Below are 15,115 nucleotides of genomic sequence, written 5' to 3' on the forward strand. Positions count from 1 at the left end.
GCATGGCAGCTTCTCAGCCGCGGTAAGTGACCCGCTGGTAATCTGATATAATGATGCTGATGATGCACAGCAGAAACAGAAAAATCCACTTTACTGTCATTGCTAATACGAATCACAATGCAAATTTCTACAGGCTGTCAAAATGCCTTGCTCGAAAGGCTGTAGAGAACTATCTGTTACTATGCGAGGGGAAATCATAGGTCGAGTTACTATGGGACAAACTGCCATTCAGATAGCTAGGGTTATGGGCTGTGACAAGAAAACAGTGAAGAAATTGATTTGTTGGTATGAAGAAGGTGGTGAATATTTCATATCTCGGCCAACAAGTGGGAGACCAATAATAATAATAATAATAATAATAATAATAATAATAATAATAATAATAATAATAATAATAATAATAATAATAATAATCTCAGGTATTTATATTTATTTCCAGCAAGTCTTTAGCATACTCTCCTAGTGCAGTGTCATTTTTCAAACGGTCATTATAAAATTGTCAAACGAAATTTTAAACAGTCAATATAAGTGTTGCTTTATTTATTTCACAATTCATTTCACATTAGCTTTCGCCCCCTTACTTCCTCTTCATGCTTAACCAGGAGGAAGCTGCGCGTCCTCAGGTTGGGAATCACTGCTTCCATTAAGAAATTCTGACAGCCTGTTAGAAACTTGCATTCGGACTAATATCAGTAAACTACATTCTTCTGTTTCTACTGTGCATGCACCGGTGATTTTCCATGGAAGATCATGAATAATTCTGATGATTTATGTAATATTTATGGACGAATAAGTAATAGAGCCTACACCAATAACATACCGTACACCATTCCTCAAAGTAACGAATACTGTAAACATTAAAAAATCAAGACATATTACATCAGGGTGAAATAGGTATAAACTTCAGACACTACAAAATGCATTTCATTTGCTCTTACCGCTGGTCTAGTACCTAGCACGTGTGTCTTTGGTCTACGGGTCCCGGGTTCGATTTCCGGAGGGGGAACTTTGGAATTTAAACTGTTCCTACATATTTTTGTATTTGTGTTCAAGCTTAAAGGAAATGATTGTAAAACGTGTATAACCGAGTAGAAAACAGAGAACTTACTCAGATACGTTCAATGAATCAGTTAACTTCAGTGAAAATTTGACCCACCACCCACCGCGACCCACTCTGACCCATGATCCAGCACCCACCTTGGCCCACTCTGATCCACTACCCACTATGACCAACTCCAACACATCACCCACCATGAACCACTGACCCACCAAAACACATCGTCATTAACTCTGACACATAATCCACGTCCTCTTTTCTATCGACAAAAGAGTTTATATTTGTAATAAAACCAGGTTGTCAAATTCTAACTAATCGGAGTTTGAATTTCTACGGTCAATCCCTCAAGCACCGCTCTGTTACAATAATGATGGATCTGACCTTTACGATATAAAATGGTAAAGTATTTGTCATGGGCAAAATTACGATGAATTTCAATTAAATAATCATGGTCTAATTATTTCCTTGTTGAATTATCGATACTTTTCAGTGAAAAAGAGGATGAAATTTGAAAGTCCCAAATCAAGGTACGTAGACCAACATACAGAAGCGTACATTACAAATTTTATGTCTATTTTTCTCACAACTTTATAATAAAGTTCCTCCTCAGCCAATGTCCCCACCAGTTCTTTTTCCTCCTCTTAATTACATCTAAAATTCTTCTCTTCTCCCCTACTGCTACTATTTCTAACACCTTCTCATTCGTTTTCTGCTCAACCCAGCTAATTCTCTCCTTTTTTCGAAAGCCTCCAATATATATTTGATCGCTTTTACGTAATGCCCATGTTTCTGTTCCATAGAGTACATATTGGAATCAGTTAAACTAAAACTCAGTATTTAATTGGAAGTTTGTTCAATACAAAGATTAGCTAATTTTGGTTGAAAATAAAAATTATCAGACGCCTTTAGAGTGTAAAAGTAATTTAACAATTCATGCTATTTCAGTAATCTGTGCCGTCTTGATTTTCTTTCATGCGTCTTAGGGATGGCCTCCCCAAGTTTTGGGCACCAGTGGAGTATTGAATATGTTAAAAAATATAAAAAGATTCGAAACGTTGTATTTTATCTTATAAGTAGTGAAGCGTGGGGACCCATTAAAAAAAATAAAGGTTATCCCCTATGTTGTAAACTATTATCATACTTAGACGAAGGTAAAGTATATTACATTTAGAAACATACATCGTATTTCCGTTACTATTGGCATATTGTAGAATTTATCTAGAGTAAAATTTATCTATGAGAAGCATTAGATTTCCTAAAAGCAAGACTTGCAAGACTCTTGCAGCAACACCAAGACCAAGACCAAGACCAAGACCAAGACCAAGATCAAGATCGGGTGTGCAAGACCAAGGATTCTAGTGCAAGACCAAGACCAAGACTGGATGTGCAGCACCAAGACCAGCCGGGTCTTTTTCTTGGTCTTGACTTTGCTCATCACTACTGCAGAAGGTGGTGAGATAAATAGTTTAAATATTTAGGTTCATTAATAATTAAACATTTCTATAAGAACTGTATATTTTTTTTAGAAAGTCATGTTCCTGACCAATAGTGCTCTCAACGGCTCGACCCGACACGACACGACTGACCCGAACCGTGATCGATCTGATTGACCTGACCCGATAACCCGACCCGAGCTGACCCGGTTGACCCGACCCGACAACCCGACCCGAGCTGACCCGATTGACCCAACCCGACAACCCGACCCGAATAACCCGACCCGACAACCCGACCCGAGCTGACCCGATTGACCCGACCCGACAACCCGACCCGAATAACCCGACCCGAACTGACCCGACTGACCCGACCCGACAACCCGATCCGAGTTGACCCGACCCGAACTGACCCGTTTGAGAGCACTATGGTCACGACACTGGGTGAACGCCAAAATGCACTCATATTAGGAAACTAGTTTTAAAAGTATAATTTTAGAAAATAAAGCATAAAGCATAATTTAAAATATATAGCACAATTCTTGGAAAATTCTCTTTAACTGAAAGTTTAACATACTGTGTCAATATTTTTTAAAGCCAATATTTACAATGCAAAATCATTGAGAACATAACAATGCAACAATGAAAAGCTTATTTTCATTTCTGTAAACTTTTCGGTGTAATCCTTTGATGTGGAGAAAAGAAAGTAAAAGAAGAAATTTTTCCGCCAACAATGAATAGTATGCAAGAACTCCATACTATATTGTTACAGTGACGACGCCAGCTTTAAGTTCTTAGGGGGCAAAGGAGGGGCAGATACATTTTCGGGGGCGGCTTTTTGCCATACCAAAAATGACATATTTATTACGTTTGACTTATTTTACATTACATTGTGTATTTCGTTGCTGTTTTTATGTTAGATCTATATGATTATAAATTAAACTTGTTTCAAATAAAATTTGTAACTAACAAATAAGTAACGTCTGCACATGAAATATTTTTCAATGAAACTTTTGAAGCCTAAACATAAATTGAATTACTTTCGCGTATGCTACAAGTAACACATTCGTCTATATGCTACGTATCTCTCTCTCTCTCTCTCTCTCTCTCTCTCTCTCTATATATATATATATATATATATATATATATATATATATATATATATATATATATATATATATATAGAGAGAGAGAGAGAGAGAGAGAGAGAGAGAGAGAGCCAGAGAGAGAATTTACGAGGAGCTGCTGAAAATGTCGTAGTTGATTGATTTTTTAGTTTAGCGTCCCATTCAGCAGCGAGGCTATATGAGACGTGGACCTACTGATTAACGTGGAATCCGAACCACATGAGCTCCCGCCGGGAATCGAACCCGGGTCTCCCACGCCAAAGGCGCGTATGCTAACCGCTTAGCCACGAGGGAGCTCAGAAAATGTCGTAGTCCAATCCAGAAGGAGTGTAGGTACTAGGTAGAAAAATGAAACCGTAGTTTAGAAAAACATATCACTGTATGTACAAATATAAATTTTCATATTAATAATGAAATTCTTATTGTTTCTCAGGCCTCTGAAGTGATTATGTGTGCCCAAACAGATAATTTCACGAACATCCAGATCCTTACTGTTATAACATTTTTGTTCCACCAAGGAAAGTCACCGAAGTAAATTAATTAGGAAATCAGTGAAACACCACGGGACTCTCCTCCGTTATATATAGTGGTGAAGAAGTAAGTGGCTTAGTATAAACGTAGCAATTTCTCAACAAATTAAGCTTTACATCCAGGATGATTAAAAGCAACGACTCTTCCTGAAATTATGGATGAAATTTGTGACATTATTCTTGAAAATTGCAGCATTTCAGCCAGTGGTGGATATAGCCCGGGGCCGGAGGGCCTAGGCCACCCCAGTTTTTGTGTGACAAAAATAATTTAAGCTATTTATATTTTATTATAGTCTGAGGTCTGCACCCCGCTTTCTCAGTTTTTACCTTCTCAGCAAAACTTGTGTCAGGGATTCTGGGCATTTCTTTGGAACTCGTCGGTAGCATAATTCAGAATGGCTTGGGTATGCGCAAGTTCTCGTCATAATGGGTTCCCAAAATATATGTCAGGAGAATAAAAGGGTAACGTCATTAAGAGAAGTATTCTTCCAATTTGACCGTAATGCTGATCAATTTCGCTGACGAATAGTAACCATAGATGAAATATGGTTGTACCACTATGATCCTGAATCGGAACAACAGTCAATGGAGTAGTAGCACTCATTTCTCCATCGCCCCAAGAAGTTCAAGACACAGAAGTAGGTTGAGAAACTGTTTGGAACATTCTTCTGGTATAAGTATGGAGTGGTAGACTACCTCCTCAATGGTCAGATATTTAATCCAGAATCTCTACATTACTTACAAAACTCAAAGAAAAATTCAAAGTACAACGCTGCGGAAAATGAAAAGAAAGGAATTCTCTTCCTTCAGGAGAATACACCTGTCCATCAAGCCCCTGCGAACATAACTGACATTGCATAATCTAGGATTTCAATGTCTAGATCATCATTCTTATTCTGCAGATTTAGCTCCGTCTAACTATTACGTGTACTTATTTCCCAAACTTAAATAACACTTGAAAGACGCCATTTTAGATCTGATAGGGGTAGTGCTACGAACAGTGGTGCGAGGAAATCTAGATTTTTTAAACTTTTCTGCAAAAGCTGGAGCACTGTACAAGGTAGTATATTGACTCTCGGGGGAAGAGAAGAAGAAGTAAAACCTCACCAATCCACGTGCACTCCTTCTGGGTTGGGCTACGAATTTTTCAGCAGTTCCTAGTCAATATGGTAGACGTCACGTCAGTACTTTGAAACAAAATAAGTAAATGAGCACTAGTATAAACCAATTACTAACTAAAGATCAGCACTCTGACAATACATTTTATTGGGAATCAATTTCATTCCATAATTTTATTATTATCATTTGCAGGAAGGGAAAACACAACTCTTTTTATCTCCTTCAAAAAATTAAGCCCTGGTAGTTGCAAACTAAGCTGTTATAAGCACATCCTCTGAATATTGGAAGCCGAGAATAATGTTTCAGAAAAAATAAGTTTTAAATAAAACAAAATATGAAACTAAAAACTTCAAACCTGGACAAATACAAACAAGTTACGTAACTGGTTTTACCTTTCTTTTGTTTCCAATCGAAGTTGATCCAATGAGAAGAAAACAAGTCGACCAAATCTACTATTGTTCGCTAGGCACAATTATTAAAAATCATAAGAAAGAAGTATAACTAAAATTTACCTCAAAAGGGGCTAAATTAGAAAACAGAAATATGCGTGCATACCCAGACGCTCAAAGAAGAAAGCTTGAGGATTAATCTGCCACATAGTAAATTCATTGAAAGTAGACTACAATTTGTCAATGAGATTGGTTATGATACTGATATATAATACTACATGAAGAAAGTTTAAAGATTGTACGAGTCTGGGAGGGCAGTCTAGGTGGCAGTCAGGGGGGCAGAAGTAGCTACTAGGGGGGCGCTCGCCCCCCTTGCCCCCCTCTGGCGTCATCACTGTATTGTTATGTTTACTTTTTGAACTTAAGCACTTTCTGTACTTTTTGGTGGCATCTTTTACTTTCCCTTTCTGTATATATGTACCTGTAAGGCGCACACAAATGATAGAAAAAATTTATTCGAGCAAAGCACATCTCTTTACAATGAATTAAGTAGAAAGTTCATTAAATATGAGAGAAACTAGTTGCAAAAAATATCAATAAATAGATCAAGATATTTAGAATATTTGATGTATAATAAATATACATTATACACGATTAATGTAAAATAATCATTGAAATTAACAATAAAGCATAATTTAAAAAAAGCATAATTAAACAAGAAATAAAGCATAATGTGGGTTGCTCTAACAATTAAGTTGTATGAAGACGAGAAGAAAACGAAAGCTGATTCCTTAACGAATTTCGTTGAACTTCTTTGTGTCTACAAAAACGCATTCCTAGAAACCTACAAGCTAGGTATCATCTCTGTGATTATATCAGTTTCTAGTGCTACATGTGAAAGGTCATTCTTTTCTTTGAAAAGATTAGACTTGTATACGCAAGTCAATGACTCATGATAGGTTGAAAAACTTAGTGTTACTTTATATTGAGAAGAAAATTGCTAAATCGTTAGATCTTTAACAAGTTGTGGATATGTTTGCTCCTGCCCACACGAATAGAAAGATCCTCTTCAAGTAGAGTCATGAACCTATAAGTTATTTTCTTTACCTGTAAAAGTGTATTTGCTTCCACTTAAGTCAACCAGCTACACATATTTTAAACGCCATGATTAAATAATTATTTACTTATATTAGAAATCAATTGCATTAATAAATTCTTATATTTTCACTGTTTTCCAAAGAGTAAAATCATGAACAATAAAGATGGAAACATTCACCTTGAATACACACACACACACACACACACACATATATATATATATATTTATATATATATATATATATATATATATATATATATATATATATATATATATATATATATATATTGGAGATGTCCCCCTCAAAATCCTCTTGGGCCCTTCATTGCCCCCCTGAAAAAAACTCTAGCTACGCTACTGGACACCATGCACCAGAGATGAATTCTCTACCACTGAGCCACCGCGGCCCTGCTTGGGCTTGGTCGTCCATATCCAATCTCTCTTTTGGCGTTACTTAAACAACTTCTAGTTTTGTTCTAAATCCAGACTCCATATTGGCGTAGATATTAATATTACAGTCGATTGGTAAATTCAATCTTCCACATTTAAAAATTAAAGTACACACAAGTAGAAAAATAAGCATTTATCATAAAAACACTAGCTGCAAGTGTTCAAAATAGATTTATGGTTTCTATAAAATCAATTGAAAATTGCTATTTTTAATTAGGCAGCTAGTGAAAAACAGCAGCTTTCGACTCCAGCCGAGAGTAAACTCAACCTAAACTCAGTTGACCAAAGTGAACTGACCCAACTGACCCGACCCGACAACCCGACCCGATAACCCGACTGACCCGACCCAACAACCCGACCCGATAACCCGACCCTAGCTGACCCGATTGACCCGACCCGACAACCCGACCCGAGCTGACCCGATTGACCCGACCCGAATAACACGACCCGACAACCCGACCCGAGTTGACCCGATTGACCCGACCCGTATAACTCGACCCGACAACCCGACCCGAGCTGACCCGACTGACCCGATTCGACAACCCGACCCGATTAGCCTGACCCGACAACCCGACCCGAGCTGACCCGACTGACCCGACCCGATAACCCGACCCGAGTTGACCTGACCCGACCCGTTTGAGAGCACTACTGACCAAAGACCGCACTCAGGAGGGTGAAGCATTGGGGACCAGAACCATCCAATATGTTACGAACTGATTTTCGCTCGTCACACACTATTATTTTTTTAGACACTTTACGTAACTGTTTCAGTGTTCGTTATTTTTGTTTCGGTAAACAATGTTAATTAATGTAATGTATTCCATACTTGATAGTTTTACTCTATTTCATATCGTCTATGATCTATAATCACATCATTATTCATTTATTTTTGTTTTCTAACAAGGGAACGTTTCCATTTGATTAATTCAATTGCTGAAAATGATTGCCAGTACTGGATTCAGCACCAAAACAAACAGAGAAAAAGAGGGATTTTAGTGGCAGACCGTATACAGAGTGAAGAGATAAGTGAGGGCAAAGTATGGGGTTAAAACGTAGAAAATGTCTAGAAATATCATGTTGATTTTGAAACGAGTTGAGGGATTGAGGTCAAATGTTGAATATGAGGAATGCATGTAGAGCTCCACTGAATAGGCATACTGTGAATCATGGGGACTCTGAAAAGCCGCCATATATTGAGATCAGTAGTAGCTAATACAGTTTGAAACATCGGTAACAGGAGGCGTTCAACGCTATGGCAATATATCAATACTGTCGTAAAGGTGACGTGAATGAGGAATAACCACAAACGTGAATGAGACCACTTTCCAACCAACAAACGTCCCGATCCACCCAATATTCGTTCATATGCTGGTAAAAGTGTAAATATGACCAACGACAACCTGAAAGAGTTTATGACTGACGTTTTCTGGCCTTATATAGAGCAGATAAAAGTGCTACTTCTCGTTCATTCATGGAGAACCAATAAAGATGAAGAGCTGGTGCAGAAACCGGACAAAGTTGAACTTACCCGACTCCTTGTCCGTGATGGTTGCACGTCACTTATACAACCGTTGGGTGTGTTGTTCTTCCGTGCGTATAAGAATTTCGTAAAATATGTAACAGACACCACTTTTCTGTCATCTGACTTCAAATACGACAACGGGACAACTTCATTAACTTGCAATCACTCATTCACTTCCTGTTTACAGTACCAAGGTTCCAAGCTATGACTAGATATGCTTTCAACAAAACTGGATATTTGCAAACAACACCTAGCGCCAGAGGCGGCCTTTGGGGGTGGCGACTGGGGCATCCGCCCCAGGCCCCGCGATAGGATGTTCTCTTGTCACAGTCAGCTCAAATATACGGGGCCTTTGCAACATTCTAATGTACCGTAGCTTAGAGTTAAGTGAATACTTTGGCCAATAATACGGTGTGGTGGATTTCTTTGGAAACCAGTTTTCATAAACCAGAACTTCTTACTCAATATTTTACTTTTAGAAGCCTTAAATTCCCGAAATCTACACCATTACTATGAAAGTGTTTAGCATGATATTTTTGGTTTTAAAGTACCGTAATAATTACACCCTTGAGTTTCGGATTAACAATGGGTCAGCAAATAAGGCGACGCTAATACCATGCACGTGACCCTAAATGGCCTTATCTCAACTTTTCTTTGTTGTCGAAATAGAGTGAGAAGTCATGTTGTTTGTTGCTTTTGGGTCAGAAGAGTGGTCCTGTTGCTACGGACACCTCTGAGTCATTGCTTCCAAGAAATAGCTCCTATTGCACGCCTTGTGTAGCACCTCAGTTTGGCTTCGGAATTCGGACCGCGCAGTCGTAGTGAGATGTGGATACGTAATATTATGATTAGTGCGTGAGTATCTTCCGATTATTCGTTTATTGGGCAAAGAATAAGTGACCATCATGAGTGGCAGAGACAGAGACAAATTCCGTAAATACGAAAGTGGGGCTGCGAAAGACAAGAAACGGAAATATAAAGAAGATTTCATTCAGAAGCAAAAGGGATCTTTGGACAAGTTCGTTGTAGCTGTAAAATCAGCGGATCAACACCAAAAACTTTAAGAACTCGGATGATGATTTGTCTGTGACTGAGCGACAGGTGTGATGCGACAGACCAGGTTGTGGTACCAAGTTTTGCGTCCGACGAAGAAAACAAACTAGCCGGCAACAAAACTGTTTCTACGCCCTGTTGTCCCACAAGGAACAATGAAAATTTGGTGCAATTCTCTGGGGACAACGCTGTTGCAACAGACCCAGAAAGTGACCTCTCCTGTGAAAGCGCGACCATTCCTCTGCATACTTCTGACACTCTTGAAACGACGAGCACACTGTTCGAGGACATATACGATCCAGGTAATTGGAAACATATTAACAGTGAAGTGCGTGACATGTTAGTGGAGAAGGGTCCAATCAGGCTAAGTGACTGTGAATACCCAAAGGTCGAAGGTAACAGACATTTTTCGAACAATTTCTTTACACGGAGGATGCCAAACGGAGAAACAATGGATAGGCGATGACTAAGTTATTCGAAGATCAGAGACAGAGTATTTTGCTATCCTCGTAAGTTGTTTGGCACGACAGCTACTAGAGGCCAGTTAGCAAACGAAGGCTGCTGCGACTGGAAGCGTCTTGGCGATAAATTTCAGCATCACGAAGTTTCTGTAAATCACGTTAAGTGCATGACAGCGTGGTTGGAATCAGCTCGGAGAATGTCCAATGGTAACGCAATAGATAGCATAATGCTAGAACGAATTAGAAAAGAAAAGCTGCATTGGCGCGCAGTGTTAACAAGAATTCTAGCGATTGTACAGTACCTTTCCGAAAACAACAGCGCATTTCGTGGGAGAACGGAGAAACTTTATGCGCCAAACAATGGTCAGTTTTTAGGCTTAGTTGAGATGCTGACCAAATTCGATCCAACCATGCAAGAACATCTCCGTTGAATTAAGAACGAGGCTCACGACTATTACCTCGGGCATAGGATCCAAAACAAGCTTATCGACCTGATGGCGTCAGAAGTAAAGGGGAAAATTATTGATAAAGTGAAACTTGCTAAATATTTTGCCGTCATCCTTGACTGCACGCCTGATGTTGGCCACAAAGAGCAGATGTCCCTAATATTGCGTTTTGTGGACGTATCAGATCCGGAAGTGAAGGTGGTGGAGCACTTCATCGAATTTCTGGATGTGGACAACGCAACAGGAAACGGGTTGTCTGAAGCTCTTCTTGCCGCACTGGCGAACCTCGGTCTGGACATCGCCGATTGTCGTGGCCAGGGGTACGACAATGGTGCGAACATGAAGGGAAAACACCAAGGAGTTCAAGCGCACATTCTTCGCATGAACAGTCGAGTATTTTACACTCCGTGTGGTTGCCATAATTTGAACCTTGTTTTAGGAGACATGGCTAAATGCAACTCCCAAGCAATGGCGTTTTTTGGTGTCATACGGAGAATATATAAATGTTTTGCTGCCTCGGCTGAAAGGTGGAAAATTTTGGAAGAAACCGTGCCTTTCATGACTACAAAATCATTTCCAGAAACGCGGTGGGAGTGCCGCCTGGAAAGTGTGAAAGCGCTGCGTTATTAGACGAAAGAAGTCAGGGAGGCACTGTTGACTGTCGCAGATACCGCCAATGATCCGCTAGTAAAAAGTGAAGCCGAATGTCTTGCAAATTATGAGCTCGAAAGCTTCGAGTTTATTCTGAGCTTAAACATATGGCATGACATTTTATTTGCTGTGAATGCTGTCAGCAAAACTTTGCAATCAGCTGACATGCAGCTCGATGTGGCAATACAGCAAATCAAAAGCCTTGTTACTTTCTTAAGAAAGTACCGGGAACCCGGATTCTCTGATGCTATGATCGCAGCAAAGGAAATTGCGTCCGAAATGAACGTAGCTCAGAAATTCAAGGAACGAAGAGTCAGATGCAAGAAAAAACATTTCGATTATGAGGGTAACGACGAAGAAACATCTTCGCCGAAGGAGTCCTTCAGAACAGGATATTTCTTATGGATAGTGGATCAAGCACTTACCTTAATGGAAAAAAGATTCGAACAACTGGAAGAGTATGCTTCAATCTTTTGATTTCTATACAACTTGAAGGGTTTGCGGTCATTGAACGACGATTATTTGTTAAAGTGCTGCATGGATTTGGACAACATGTTACGCGCAGAAGATTCACGCAATTTGGACGGAATTGACTTGAGCGCAGAATTGAAGATTTTTCGAGAAATGCTTCCTGATAACATCAATGCCGCCCAAGAGTGTCTTCAGTACGTTGGACCCATTCGAGATTCATTTCCCAACAACGTTATTGCATACAGAATTATGTTGACAATTCCTGTGACAGTTTCCAGCTCGGAAAGAAGCTTTTCGAAGTTGAAACTTATCAAAAACTATCTACGATCAACAATGTCGCAAAGCAGATTGTGCGGTTTAGCTATTTTGTCCATCGAAAAGGAAGTTGCCTCAACAATGGACTACGAGGACCTTATCAACGATTTTGCACAGCGGAAAGCCAGAAAAGTGGACTTCCGTCTGTGATCGTCAAAGCAGCTGCTTCGTAAGTCAGTGATAGTTTTATTATGTGTTCTAGTTTGTTGATCTTGCATGCATGTAAAATGTTTCCGAATCATTAATGTCGTAAGTTATATCGACCCCAATGCCATGAGAACCCCTTACCCCCTCAAAACTTTCACCTGTTTTCTGGTTTCGGGGGGAAGGCTTCGCCTACCGAACCCCCCGCCCGGGGCCCCGCATACTACTAAGGCCGCCTCTACTGGCGCATTCATGACACCTATCGACTACTGCTTCAAATTCAGAGATAACTGTGACGAGCCCGATTGTCCATCTTTATCGTTTTTCAAATGTGCCCACTGTTGTCTCCATTTTTGCATCAACCATACAACTATTCTTAAGTCCCATAACATTTGCAATTAAACAGAGGTCTAAAACTGTATTGGCCACTATTGGTTACAATAGACGGTGTGCATTTGTCACATGACCCCTTTTCCGTACATTCTTCTTGCGCTAATTCCAACATGTCGACTTTCCAAATGTCCCCCATGATTCACATTATGTCTATTCAGTGGAGCTCTACATATATTCCTCATATCCAATCATCAAAATCTTGAAAAATTTCACTGAATGAAAATTGGCAAACTTCCTTGTTAGCTTCAAGGTAGGTGAAAACATAGCCATAGCATCTGAAACAACATTATCTTTCAAACGACCAGGATCATTCCAGAAGAAATTTTGTAGAACTTTTTCCATACATGAAAAATAGTATCTGGCTTCACCAGCAACTAAATCATGCAGATTTTAATCCTAATACCAACTTCATTGCCCCACTCGTCATTTCTTCTGTCTGATGCTTCTGTAATAGAATCGTAAACTTGAATGGTTTCGACGCACTCACTCATAAGATTTTTACTCTATCTCTTCAAAAATTCATCTGATGTACAAAACAGGCAGACTTCTTGACCTAAGGGTTATCGGTGATGAAGTATGTCGTGATAGAAACGCTTTGCTACTTTTTGCTTTTGTGTAAACTTTTCTATACTTTTCATGAACCATAACACTTTTCAGTTCCTTAAGTTAGCATTCCTTTCTATCTTTCACTTCAATACTGCAGTCTACTAATGATTTCAGTCCTTTTTCTTTTACTATACACGTACACTGAGAAAAATCCATTGTCCGGACAGCGGTATATTGTACAAATACAAGGATTCGTTATGTTTACTAAGGAAATCTGTACGGAGCGTACTTTATCCATATACTACACAGGTACTGCCTTTTACCCGCTTAGATAAAACATCATTTCGCTGCAGGATGTCTGACATCTAACAATCTTCTGTATTTTACATACATATACGTATGTTAAGTACTTCAGTTATACGTTATATACGTCCATCTGTACGTGAGATCCAGACCGCCTATAGACACTCTTTCTTTCGCCATGGCTGACGTCATTGAACTAGCGTCTTTTGCTTGCGAAACGAGGTTGTTACAATCGGAAAAGAAGAGAGGAAGGAAACAAAAACATGGGTAAGTGCACTAGTTAACTATTACTTTAGTTAAATATTCCATTAATTATATATTCTTTTAGTGTAACTTGCTTTAGTATAGTACTAAGTAAGTAATATAGTTTATGACTACAACTCGTTAATGATTGAGGAGAATGGAATGGGTGAATCTGAATTTTGAGAAATCTTTGAATATTAATGTTTTGAAACATTTTACGTTACAAGGTAGCAAAATGAATGTTATGTGTTTATTCATTCCGTTTTATATGTGACGATTTATTACGTGGTGCAGAGTTACTACAGGACTGCTTAACATAATTGCTAAGAAACCGTTTTCAGCGCGAAAATTCCCTTGTGTAGTGAAGATTTAGGCTTTAGGTCTCTGGGCTTTCGGCATCAATGGCCTTGTTAGCCCGTCACATATGAGGGATGACGTCCCTCGATGAGCACACTATCCGGGTAAAGGAAGGGAAGAAAGGATTTGGGAAGGAAGAAAACGGCCTGGGACCTATATGTTAGGTACCACTCCGGCATTTTCCTGCTGTGAATGAGGAAAACCCAAGGAAATCTCATTCAGGATGGCTGGACTTAAAATCTTTTGATACTTTTTCGACTGAGGAAATCGATCCCCAACGGGATCGAACCCGGGACCGTTCGCACCGAAGGCGAGAGCGTTAGCAACTACGCTACGCGGGGCCACTTGTGTAGTCTAGAAAACTCATTTTTATTAGGATATTTGCATTTTTTTTTTTTACTTTTAGTTTAACGCCCCATGATTGTACATAAACGTAAGTGAGAAGGTGACGATGAGATACATGATAATGGTGGAATCAAGAAAATGTAAGGAAACTGGAAAGTCTTAAGAATAACCACACCTACAGTGTTCACCAAAAGGCTATTTGTCGGGAGCAGGAATCGAACCAGGGACCTAACAGGTCAGAGGTAAGCGCTCTACTACAGAGCTTTCTTTTGTTTAAAGAACTTGTTTACATTGAAATATATATATTTGACGAAGATATTGATATATTTTACAGCCTCACTGAAATTTAAAAAAAAAGTAGTCAGGGAGAGCTTACTTGTCAGGTTTTTATTTTTTAAATTTAATTTGATTTGATTTCTATTTATTTATTTTTGCTTGTTATGTTCCCTAGTTAATTAATGTTTGGGTTACTGAGAATTAAAACCTTTTTAGTATTATTGTTATGGCATCACTTTGGAACCAAAAAGTTTGATTTTTTTTTCTTGTGTTTTCATATAGGAAGTTGGTAAGTTTGTGCCTTAGCATTGGTTTGGTTTCTACTGTAGAACGTAATTGAAGGTCATGTTGAGTTGAGTCTTGGCGAGTTTGAGTTCGTGAAGTGTCA

This window comes from Thermobia domestica, chromosome 2, assembly GCF_964235325.1.
Source record: "Thermobia domestica chromosome 2, izTheDome1.hap1.1, whole genome shotgun sequence".
NCBI lineage: Eukaryota > Metazoa > Arthropoda > Insecta > Zygentoma > Lepismatidae > Thermobia > Thermobia domestica.